Source organism: Saimiri boliviensis, chromosome 1 (assembly GCF_048565385.1).
Source record: "Saimiri boliviensis isolate mSaiBol1 chromosome 1, mSaiBol1.pri, whole genome shotgun sequence".
Taxonomy (NCBI): domain Eukaryota; kingdom Metazoa; phylum Chordata; class Mammalia; order Primates; family Cebidae; genus Saimiri; species Saimiri boliviensis.
In genome coordinates this window covers 44,209,591-44,222,237 of record NC_133449.1, presented here as the reverse complement: position 1 = coordinate 44,222,237, position 12,647 = coordinate 44,209,591, and the positions used below count along the sequence as shown (strand labels likewise).

Below are 12,647 nucleotides of genomic sequence, written 5' to 3'. Positions count from 1 at the left end.
CAGTTGTAGAATCAAGGTCCCCATTTCCTTGCTGCCGGCATCCAAGGGCCACTCTCAGTTAAAACATTCCTTGCTACATAGCTGCCTCCATCTTCAAGCCAGCAAATCCTTCTGCTTCCAATCTCTGACTTCCTGTCTCTGATCTCTAGACCCAGATTTAAAGGGGTTACATCATTAGGTCAGATCTACTCAGATAATGTCACTGCTTTATGGTCAACTGATTTGGGACCTTAACTACATCTGCAAAAATCTTTCCACAGCAGTACCTAGATATTGCATGGCTAAATACCTTGGAGAAGGTATGTGTACAACAGGGCCAGGAATCTTGGGAGCCGTATTAGAAGTCTGCCTACCACAAGAGACACCTGTTTTCAGGACTTGTGGTTTCATGTGATACCATGGATTTCTAGCTTAGAAAGAGAGTCAAAGAATGAGTAAAATCAAAGCACTTAGACATAAGTGGGTCTTGGACAGTGGCAGAGCTTTTAAGTTTCTGGGTTCACGGAGAAATACAGAAGAGGCATGTCTTTGTCTAACATTCATCCTATGATACCCAACAGAGTCAGGAATGAGGCAGGAGGGGCCTCGAGCTGGTTGTCCCCATAAACTTTGCCAACACATAGAAAGCACATAGTAGGATGCTAAGCAAATACCTGTTGAATAAAAGAACTAAGCTCATTTGAAGGCAATCATTAATTAACATTAGAATCACAAATCTGAACTCAGCATATTCTATGCTTTTCTCTTTCTTCTGTTTCCCTAAATCTGCAGGAAAATGTCCAGGGCCAGGTTCTTCCCCACTCCTCTATCAGGATATTTAGAGTGATTAGTGTGCCTCTGACAGCCAAGCAGCCAGTAGCAAAAACAGTACTGCAGGAGGGACAGTCAAGGACAGCTGTCATGATGATCCCTTTCCACTGCAGCTTCATTTCAAAACTTGCCCTCCCTTTTGCATTATAATTAGCTAAATTTAGGCTGTTAGAGATAAGGAGAGAGAAGAAGAAGTATTATCATTTGAACGCCTCCTATGTGCCAGACACATTACATAAGCTCTTATTTAATTCTCATAATAACCCTATGAAATGGGTATTATTTCAAATGAGGAAATGATGGTACAGAGATAGCATTATATTCCAGATCCCAAGACCCAAACATTGTACTAATCTAATCTTGTTCCATGCATTGCTAACTTTTACACCTGTAATGATTTTATTCACTGCCTTTTAACTTTAGGTTCATCTTTCGCCTATCATATCTTTCTTGTTTTTTAGAGATGAGGTCTTGCTATGTTGCCCAGGCTGCAGTGCAGTGACTACTCACAGGCACAATCACTTGCACCGCAGCCTTGAGTTCCTGGTCTCAGATGATCCTCCTGCCTTGGTCTCCAGAGTAGCCCCACAAGCATGCACCACCACGCCAGCATCATCTAACATGTTTTAGAGCCCCTCCTCTTACTTGAACCCTGAATTCCCAGCTTCACTAATCCCTGCTGAGGTACTGTCCTTCCAGCTACCAGCTTAGAACAGTTTTCACTCTTACTTCTACTGAGCTAATTTCCAAGTGACTGCCAGAGGCCCCAATAACACTACTGATATTGTTCTACTGGAGGTTTGTGTGCTCGAAAAATGTCCTCTGAATCCTAGCACATTCACATTTCTTTGACAGAAAACAACAATAACAAAAAACCTGAAACTGAGATTTTTCTGCTCTATCAAGTTCTTCTCCACCCTCAAGACCCCTCAACACATTTTGGACATATTTTGCTGAGCCAGGCAAGCCAACCCAAGGGATTTATACTCACTCACCCTTAGGGATTTACAGTCTATATTGTAAAGTGAAAACCCCCACTAAAAAGGCAACTCTACTGAGGGAGAAATGAAACTAACACCAAGTCACATGTCATTCTGTTGTATGGTCAGTCTCTTGGTGTGCACTACACTGTATCAGCATTAGGGAAAATTAAGTGAGAAAAACATTACAACAGCCCAGGGACACTTCTACCTAAATTTTGTGATTACATTTTAAGTGCTCTCTGTCACAGATATCATAAACTGATTAAATCATTTCATGCCTGACCCCTACTGACTATGCTAAGTGAAAAGAGAGGGCTATTAATAACTACCCATTTCTGACAGCTGCCCAGGGGCAACGCAGCCTTTTGCAGCAGTGAAATGACTCCCCAGCTCACTTACTGAATGCTGAATATTGATTCATATTATGAGTGTTGTCAAACACAGAGTGCAGTGCTGCAGATCCGTAGTGGCAGGTCATCAGGAATAGCATTAGCAAATGTCAGGTCAGGAATCAAAGGCCTGCTGGACTCTTTAGGGATGAGATTTATCGATTCCATAAAACGTGAAACAGATCAAGTACTTGTGATGATGGAAATGGTCGTGGCAGAATGAGGCTGAGCCTGCTCTGATGTAGACCTCAGGAGAGATGCATCACACAAGTGACCACTGAAGAAAATGCTAAAAGTTGGAATGCCCAGGACAAGGCCAACAGCAGCTTTGGGCTAAGAAGGAGATTTTAGGGCTAAATGTCAGATCTTAGATGTGAAACTGGTCATAGGTGTAGGGTGTGCACGTGTGTGTGTGTGCATGTGTGTGTGTGTCCTAGCAATCTAAGATAGCCAGATCCAAAAGAATGTGATCAGATACTGATGACTGTTATAGAACAAAGATAACTCTCTATATAAAAGATGCAATTTGCTAATCTTACCCCTAAATACAATTTTAAGAGAAATGTACTTATATTTTTTCTATTCTTTAAAGTCTAAATTTTCCTCTGATAAGAGAAGGCAAAAAATATTTGAATCTTATAGCCTGCCCATCAAAGGATCACTCTCGTCCCGTTTTAAATGCATTGATGATCCCTCCTTTTGAAGATACTTAAATTATATCTGGTTTCTGGATTTTCATCCTTAGAATTAATTTTTTTAATAAAAGGCTCCCACATTGTTACTCCATTCTTGCATTATTCTACAAGGTGTCCATTAAAACTGTGCCTTCATAATCCCCTTCTCTCTTCTGGTATCTTCATCTTGATACAGTTAAAAAAAAAAAAAAAAAGACCAAGTCTAGAAGTTAGAAAACTGGATTCTTCTAATCCTTACTCTGCCACTTACCTTGTGACCTTAGACAAGTCACAACCTCCCTGCATCTCAACTTCCTCACCAGCAACAAAACAAACAAAAACTGCATGTTTACTAGCTCTGAGAAAGGTTTTATGCAGAGGATCAGTAATAGACTGTAAGTTCCATGAGGAAGAGCAGGGTACACATATTATGACTCATTTTGACATTCTCAATGCCTAGTAAAGTGACAGGCTCAGAGTAGTAATTTGTTTTTTAATTTAAATAAAAGACAGATATACCTGGGGACTGTAAAGTTTACTAAATTGTACGTTGCTCTTACTATTATATGTTATTTGCTAAGGATGTAGTACTTGGTCCAGGATCACTTGGGATGTTTGGGAACTCGCATTGCTAATGGTGGTTTGCAGAAGAAATCCTTTCCTCTTCCCCTCTCCTAAGAGCAGGCCATGATGCTTTCTTTAATTTTGCCCCATACTGTGACAGAGCCTTGAGCTCTATATAAGGGGAAGCTAGCAGCTGCTAAATTCTAATTCTGTTTATTATATTTGAATAGGTAAACGTAAGTTGGTTGTCATCTAAAGCTTGAAAGAGTTTCTGCTGTCTATGGAAAATTTGCTTTTTGGACCACTGTAGTATGTCCTCATTGATTAGCTTTTACCTAAAAAGTAAATTTCAGAAAAGTAAACAAAATCATTCTTTTAAAAAATTATTTATAATAACCTACTCATGATTGGATTATATTAGATAATCCTACCTCTTAAATAAAATCTTTGAGAAATGTACTTACAGTGTATTTTTTCTATCCTTTAGTCTTACTAAAAGTCTAAATTTTCCTCTGATAAGACAAGGCAAAAAATATTAGAATGTTATAGTCTGCCCATCAAAGGATCACTCTAGTCTTGTTTTAAATGGGTTGATGAGAGAAAATGAACAGCTACAGGTTACTCAGTTGATCTAAAATTAAAGATTGATATTCTTCCTCTTGTTCTATTAGCAGACCTTTAGCGACATGTTAGCACTGGATAATGGTTGCAGCAGTTTAAGCCTCATGCTGTGATTTTTAACAGAAAGCCTAGCTACAGCAGCAAACAATGACATCTCCCTGAAGCCAGTAACCTAATAAGGAAGCAGTTGCAGCCTTAGGCAGTTTGACTAAACAGCAAGAGAAATCTGACTTCAATGTACTGACTCCACTTTAAAGACAATGGCCTGGCTTAATTAACACTGTATTCATTTGTAACTCAATCAATGTAGAATTTTTTTGTCCTTTAACCATTGACTCTATCAGTTCAAAAAGAAAAAGAAGGCTCAAGCTGCTGGGAGTCTTGATTGTATAAACAGGCATTTTTGAACCAGTGACAATATAAATAATCCTTGGCATTAATTGCTAACTTTCCCAAATGTCCAGGTAATCACTGAAATAATTTTTTACACAGGAAAAGAATTTCATGGACTATTTTAGTAATAAACATGGGATGTTTTAAACATAATACCAAAATTTAAATGTTTTTCTCATACTCCTCTTTTGGGGGGCACTAAATTAAAAATTTTAAGCCGACTCAAAAACAAGTCTTTTTCAAATTATTTTTCCAACAGTAGCCTAGTAGATTTTTGTCTAGAAAGCATATAGAATCTTGTAAACTTCATTCGGCCTATCTTACCCCCTGAGCTTTGGTTTAACCAATATTTGCTACCTTCTACACAGAAACTAAAATAAATGCTAACTCAACCAGAAGGTTTTCCTACATTAATTTTTATTTTCTAAATACTTCAGTCAACAAACAATGAAAGTTAAGTAGATAAGATGCTACTAAAATAAGTATTCTGATTTTTACAAGTGAGGATAAAATTTTCAGAGAAATAAAGTACTTATTACTGCATTACATCAATTATGTTGTGTAAATATTTGGTATTTTCAAATTTTATGTCTTAGAAAACCACCCACCTAGCTTTTCTGAAAATCCTTGCATTCTGCAAAATTATGCACCAAATAATAATAATAATATGGCTTATAAGAAAAATAGGGTTGGGTTTAACCACTCAAAACTCTTTACCCACAATATAAATAAAAATAATAACAATCCTAATAAAAGTACTAGCAAAGTTCATCTCAACTGTTGTTTACACTGAGCACCACAGTCAGTTCTTTGTAGCCTTAATCCTGGGGGCTCATACTTCCTCCTTCTAGATTTAGGTCCCCCAGAGCATTTGATTCTAAAGAGACCATTTTATATTTAAATTAAAAGTAGAATTAATCCGGAACAGAGCCCTCTTTATTAATTCACTGTCTTAATATGGGAAAATGGCTTTGCAGCCTCTTCATTTGTGCTGGTGGCTACACTTACATGGCAGAAATCATACTGGAAGAAATATAGGCTCTAAAAGCCACTAAATTTGCCACTATTTTCACTAAAACAAGGCTTTTCTATAGATTCTCAGCTTTTTTTTAAGGTCTTCATAAAGTGCTAAGATTTCTCTTTAATTGGGAGAAAGCTTGCCCCAATCACTTCAAAGCATTAATTTAAAAAGCAGGAAAATCACATCTCAATGACATGATTTCCAGCTTATTCCTACTTTATTCTCCTAGTTATCAACTAGTAAGAGATAATTGCATCAAAGGAGCTGTATGATACCTAAACTCGGTTCTCTATTTTAATAAGAAAGTTTAACTGTTAAAAGCTTAATAGTAGTGAGGAATGGAGGATGAAGGGAAGTAAAGCCTAAGCTCTCTAACCTGACACCCTGGACCTCTCACCATCTGACCTAAATTAGTCTGGGTTTCCAGTTTTATCTCCCACACACAGCTCTCCCGATGAAGCCATGCTGGAATGATCTTTTATCTGGTCCCTGTCTTAAGTATCCCATAACTGCTATCCTGAGACCCCAGTTTCTCAGAATACCATCCCTGCTTCTAGGCCTGACAGTGTCTCTGCCTCTCCCAGGAAACCTCCCCTCTCCCTCTTTCTTCTTCCTTTGATCTCTTTCTTGTCTTGCAACTAACTCATTTAGATCTTTCCATATAATGCCTTGAACTGCCAGCCAAGTTTCTTTATACATATATAGAAATATATACATATATGGAGAGAGAGAGAGTGTGTGTGTGCATGTGTCTTATCTCCTGAGTTAGGCTCTAAGCAACTCGAGTGCAGGTCTTGGTTGTCAGCATCTTCCATTCTTTTTGTCGTAACCCCAAATGCCTAGCACTATTTATGCCTGGCAATATCTCAATAAGTACTGGCTTGAGAATTTTCCAGTTGATTTTTGAGGGCCCTATATGGAAAAAATATATTTGTACAATGGCAACTCTATGCTTGCTGAATATACTCCAAATTACTTGAATAAAATTATGTGTCTCCTTAAGCACCAAAACAATATCAGAAAATAATTTATGTTCACAGGGGAGACTTGAGCTGACTATATTGATAGAGACAAAAATATGGCTGTTTTTATAGCTTTTCTAAAGTAATAGTCTTAGTAAAAACATATCTGTATCTTTTTTTTTTTTCTGAGACAGAATCTCACTCTGCCATCGAGGCTGGTGTTCAGGTGTTCAGTGGCAAACTCATGGCTCACTGCAGCCTCGACCTCCTGGGCTTTAGCAATCCTCTTATCTCAGCCCCTCGAGCAGCTGGAACTGCAAGGATGCATCACTATGCCCAGCTAATTTTTTTTTTTTTTTTTTTTTTTTTGAGAAGGAGTTTCGCTCTTGTTACCCAGGCTGGAGTGCCATGGCGCGATCTCGGCTCACCGCAACCTCCGCCTCCTGGGTTCGGGCAATTCTCCTGCCTCAGCCTCCTGAGTAGCTGGGATTATAGGCACACGCCACCACATCCAGCTAATTTTTTGTATTTTTAGTAGAGACGGGGTTTCACCATGTTGACCAGGATGGTCTCGATCTCTTGACCTCGTGATCCACCCGCCTCGGACTCCCAAAGTGCTGGGATTACAGGCTTGAGCCACCGCGCCTGGCCTCCAGCTAATTTTTGTACTTTTTTGTCAAGATGGGTTTCACCAAGTTACCTAGGCTTATGTATATGTATCCTTAAACGGTAAAAATACAGTAAGGTAGCAGGATATAAAATTATATTGAGAAACTGATAGGCTTCAAATACTGTACATTACATACATAATAATCAGAAAACCTCCTTTTAATAGCAACATAGAAAATAAGATACAGATAAGCATAGTAAGAAATGTGCAAAATCTAAGTGAGGAAATTTTAAAAGATTCTGAAAACCCCAACAGTAGACTTGAACAAACGGAAAGACACCCCCTACAATAACACAGAATGACTCAACAGCATAAAGATGTTGGTTCTCTCTAAGCTAATTTATAAATTCAATGCAATTTCAGTAAAAATACCACATTTTTTAAAACAGAACTAAGTTGGTACTAAAGTTCATATGAAAAAATAACATGCGCTCTCTTCCCGACGCCCAAGATGACGAAAGGAAAGAAAGCCAAGGGGAAGAAGGTGGCTCCGGCCCCTGCTGTCGTGAATAAGCAGGAGGCCAAGAAAGTGGTGAATCCACTATTTGAGAAAAGGCCGAAAAATTTTGGAATTGGACAAGACGTCCAGCCCAAAAGAGACCTCACCCACTTTGTGAAATGGCCCCGCTATATCAGGTTGCAGCGGCAAAGAGCCATCCTCTATAAGCGGCTGAAAGTGCCCCCTGCAATTAACCAGTTCACCCAGGCCCTGGACCGTCAAACAGCTACTCAGCTGCTTAAGCTGGCCCACAAGTATAGAACAGAGACGAAGAAAGAAAAGAAGCAGAGGCTGTTGGCCCGGGCCGAGAAGAAAGCGGCTGGCAAAGGGGACGTCCCCACTAAGAGACCACCTGTCCTTCGAGCAGGAGTTAACACTGTCACCACCTTGGTGGAGAACAAGAAAGCCCAGCTGGTGGTGATAGTCCACCACGTGGACCCTATTGAGCTCGCTGTCTTCTTGCCTGCCCTGTGTCGTAAAATGGGAGTCCCTTACTGCATTATCAAGGGGAAGGCAAGACTGGGACGTCTGGTCCACAGGAAGACCTGCACCACTGTCGCCTTCAAACACGTGAACTCGGAAGACAAAGGTGCTTTGGCTAAGCTGGTGGAAGCTATCCGCACCAACTATAATGATAGATATGATGAGATCCGCCGTCACTGGGGAGGCAATGTCCTGGGTCCCAAGTCTGTGGCTCCCATCGCCAAGCTTGAAAAGGCAAAGGCTAAAGAACTGGCCACAAAACTGGGTTAAATTGTAAAATTTTTTTGTAAAAAATAATACAAATTTTCCTTCAAAAAAAAATAACATGCAAATTTAGTCAGGAAATATTGATAATGAAAACCTACGAGAAGGGACTAGCCATACCAACATTAAAACATTAAGCTTTTGTAACTAAAACATTGTGATACTGGCCCATAAATAGAACGACCAGTAGAATAGAATAAAAGGTACAGAAATATACCTGAGTACATATGGAAATTAGTATATAATAAAATGGCATGTAAAATCACTGAGACAAAGATGAACTTTTTAGTAAATGATGCTAGGATAAATGCAGAGCCATCTGGAAAAAATGTAATTAGACACATGTATATCATGCACAAGAGTAAACTTCAAATAGATCAGAGATTCACATATATAAATATAAATGTTTTTAGCTTTGTACCCTGTGGGGGCCTAAAAGCAATTACATCCCAGTAACAATGGGCATGTCTTGAACCCATATCTTAGTTTCTTTTTTGAGACAGGGTCTTGCTCTGCTGCCCAGGCTGACGTGCAGTGGCGTAATCATGACTTGCTGCAGCCTTGACCTTCTAGGGTTCAGTGTTCCTCCCATCTCAGCCTCCCAAGCAGCTGGGTCTACAGGCATGTACCACCATGTTTGGCTAATTTTTGCATTTTTGTTAGAGATGAGGTTTCACCATGTTGCCCAGGCTGGTCTTGAATGCCTGAACTCAAGGAATCCGCACACCTCAGCCTCCCAAAATGCTGGGATTACAGGCATGAGCCACTGGCCTGATCTCAGATCTGGGTTTTTAAATAACACTTTCCACTAAAATGAATCAATGTTCCTTGGAGGACTTGCTGGTTCCATGGCTATGTCAGAGAAAAGTACAAGATAATCCTGGAACACAGTGTTGTATTAGAAAGTTAAAAGTATACAAAGAATGGTAAGATCATGTCAAAAGGACAAGGGGGCCAGCTTGAAGGGGCTCTCACAGACAAAATCTGGGAAAATTTGAACATCAGAATAAATAATGAAAGCAAAAGATTTGAATCCACTGAATAACACAAGTGCCTAACCCAAAGATGATCATGAGAAAGCCGAAGACAAATCCAGACTGAAGGACATTCAAGAAAATAACTGGCCTTTATTCCTCAAAATTGTCAAGGGTAAAAGAGACCAAAGAAAGGCTGAGGAACTGTTCAAGGTTAAAGACTAAATAGACATGACAAGCAAGTGAAAGGCATGATTGTGAACTGGCATTAGTGTAAAGAAAAATAGCTATAAAGACTATCATTGAGGCAACTGATGAAATCTAAATATGGTTAGATCACAGTTTTGCACCAACACCAAATTTCCTGATTTTAATAACTGGAATGTCGTTACATAAGCGGATATTCTTGTTCTTAGAAAATTCACACTGAAGTACTTATAAGTAAAGGGACACCATGTCTGCAACTTACTTGTAAACGGTTCAAAAAAATAATATAGACAGATAGATAAAAATAGATTTAAAAGATATAAAGAGATACAGAGAAATTTGTTGTTGTTGCTGTTGTTTTGTTTGTTGGTTTTTTGGAGAGAGTCTTACCCTGTCATGCAGGTTGGAGTGCAATGGCACAATCTCAGCTCACTGCAACCTCTGCCTCCCGGGTTCAAGCCATTTTCCTGCCTCAGCCTCCTGAGTAGCTGGGATTACAGGCGCCCACCACCATGCCCAGCTAATTTTTTGTATTTTTAGTAGGAACAGGGTTTCACCATGTCGACCAGGCAGATTTCGAACTCCTGAGCCCAGGCAATTCACCCGCCTCAGTGGGGAATTACAGGCGTGAGCCACAGTATACTCAGCCAAGAAGTATTACACACACACACACACACACACACACACATACACACACACACACAGAAAGGGGGGGAGGGAGGGGAAGGGGGGAGAGCGAGAGAGAGAGAGAGAGAGAGAGAGAGAGAGAATGGTAGATGCAAATAACTGGTATACCAATTATTTGCTGTACAATAAATGGGGCAGATTTAATAATTGGTATTATTATAAAGGGTATCCAAGTATAAGCAAATGGCATGCAATTTTTCCTTAGGTTTGAAGCTAAAATTTTTTTAAAAAAATTATTATTCAAATAGCTTTGGGGATACAAGTGGTTTCTGGTTACACGGATAAAATCCACAGCAGTGAATTCTGAGATTTTAGTGCATCCATCACTCTAGCAGTATATATTGTGGTCAGTATGTAGCCTTTTTAACTATCACCCCCATCCCAACCTCTCCTCCTGAGTCCCTGAAGTCCATTATATCATTCTGTTTCTTTACCTCCTCGTAGTTTAGTTCCCAATTATAAGTGAGAATAAACCATATTTGGTTTTCCATTCCTGAGTTAGTTCACCAAGAAAAATGGCCTCCAACTCCATTCAAACTGCTGAGAAAAACATTATTTCATTCCTTTTTATGGCTCAGTAGTATTCTATGGTATATATACCACATTTTCTTTATCTCATTGATTAGATGGCACTAGATTGGCTCCATATCTTCGAAATTGTAAACTTTGCTGCTATAAACATGTGTGTGCATGTGCCTTTTTAAAATGATTTCTTTTCCCTTGGGAAGATACCCAGTAGCAGGACTGCTGGATTGAATGACAGCTCTACTTTTAGTTCTTTAAGGAATCTCCATACTGTTTTCCATAGAGGTTGTACTAATTTACATAGCATAGTGGCTCACACTTACAATCCCAACACTTTGGGAGCCCAAGGCAGGAGAATCACTGGAATCCAGGAGTTCAAGAACAGCCAGGGCAACATAGCAAGACTCTCTCTCTACGAAATATAAAACATAAGCTGAGCATGTTGGCACATGCCCATAGTACCAGCTACTTGGGAGGCTGAGGTGGGATGATCACTTGAGCCCAGAAGTCAAGGCTGCAGTGAGCCATAATTGCACTACTGCACTCAGCCTGGGTGACAGAAATGAGACCCTGTCTCAGAATTAAGAAAAAGAGAGAGAGAGAGAGAGACAGAGAGAGAGAGAGAGAGAGAGAGAGACAGACAGACAGACAGAGAGTTCCTTTTGTTCCCCATCCTCACCAGCATCTGTTGTTTTTTGTCTTTTTAATAACAGCCATTCTAACTGAGGTAAGATACAATGATATCTCATTGTAGTTTTCATTTGCATTTCCCTGATGATTAGTGATGTTAAACATTTTTTCATATACCTGTTGGTCATTTGTATGTCTTCTATTGATAAATGTATATTCATGCCCCTTCTCACTTTTTAATGGAATTATTTGTTTGTTTGTTTGTTTTACTGTTGTTTGAGTTCCTTGTATATTCTGGATATTAGTCCCTTGTCAGATGAATAGTTTGCAGACATTTTCTCCCATTCAGAAGGTTATGCCTTTACTCTGTTGACAGTTTCCTTTGCTCTGCAAAGGGTTTTTAGTTTAATATTGTCCCATTTGTACATTTTTGTTTCTGTTGTCTATGCTTTGGAAGTCTTAGCCATAAAATCTTTGCCTAGACCAATGTCCCAAACTGTTTCCCCTATGTTTTCTTCTAATAGTTTCATAGTTTGGGGTCTTACATATAAGTCCCTAATTCATCTTGAGTTGATATTTTGGTATATGAAGAGATATATGGGTCCAGTTTCACTCTTCTGCATATAAATATCCAGTTTTCCCAGCACTATTTATTGAGGAGACTGTCCCCACAATGTATGTTCTGTTGCCTTTGTGAAAAATCAGTTGTCTGTAAAAATGTGAATTTATTCCTGACATCTCTGTTCTGTTCCATTAGTCTATGTGTCAGTTTTCATACTAATACCTCTTTCTCCCTTCTTTGGCTATAGCAATTTTTGGTCATAGCGGTTTATCAACTTTAATCTTACAAAAAGCCAACTTTTCATTTCACTGATCCTTTTTTATGTTTTGTAATTTCTATATTATTTAGTTCTGATTTGATCTTTATTATTTCTTTCCTTTTACTAATTTTAGGTTTGGTTTGTTCTTGCTTTTCAAGTTCCTTGAGGTGCATTGCTAGATTATTTATGTGAAATCTTTCTACTTTTTTGATGTAGGCATTGAATGCTATAAAATTCTCTTAACACTGTTTTTGTTGTATCCTGAAGATTTTGTTATGTTGTGTTTCCATTTTAAGATTTTTTTAAATTTTCATGTTAATTTCTTCATTTAGTCAATGGTCATTCAGGAGCATGTTGTTTAATTTCCATGTATTAGTATAGTCTTCAAATTATTCTTGATTTCTATTGACTTCCAGTTTAATTGTGGTCTCAGAAGACACTGATATGACTGCTATTCTTAAAAATTTTTT

General features: G+C 38.8%; 1 protein-coding gene and 1 pseudogene across 1 annotated transcript in view; one reads left to right on the top strand and one right to left on the bottom strand.

Moving 5' to 3' along the window:
• CAMKMT (calmodulin-lysine N-methyltransferase) overlaps positions 1–12,647 on the bottom strand; it is a 405,821-nt gene that overhangs the window by 221,086 nt on the left and 172,088 nt on the right. The gene's annotated exons all lie outside the window — the stretch shown is intronic.
• Positions 7,539–8,387, top strand: LOC120360907 (large ribosomal subunit protein eL8 pseudogene; annotated as a pseudogene).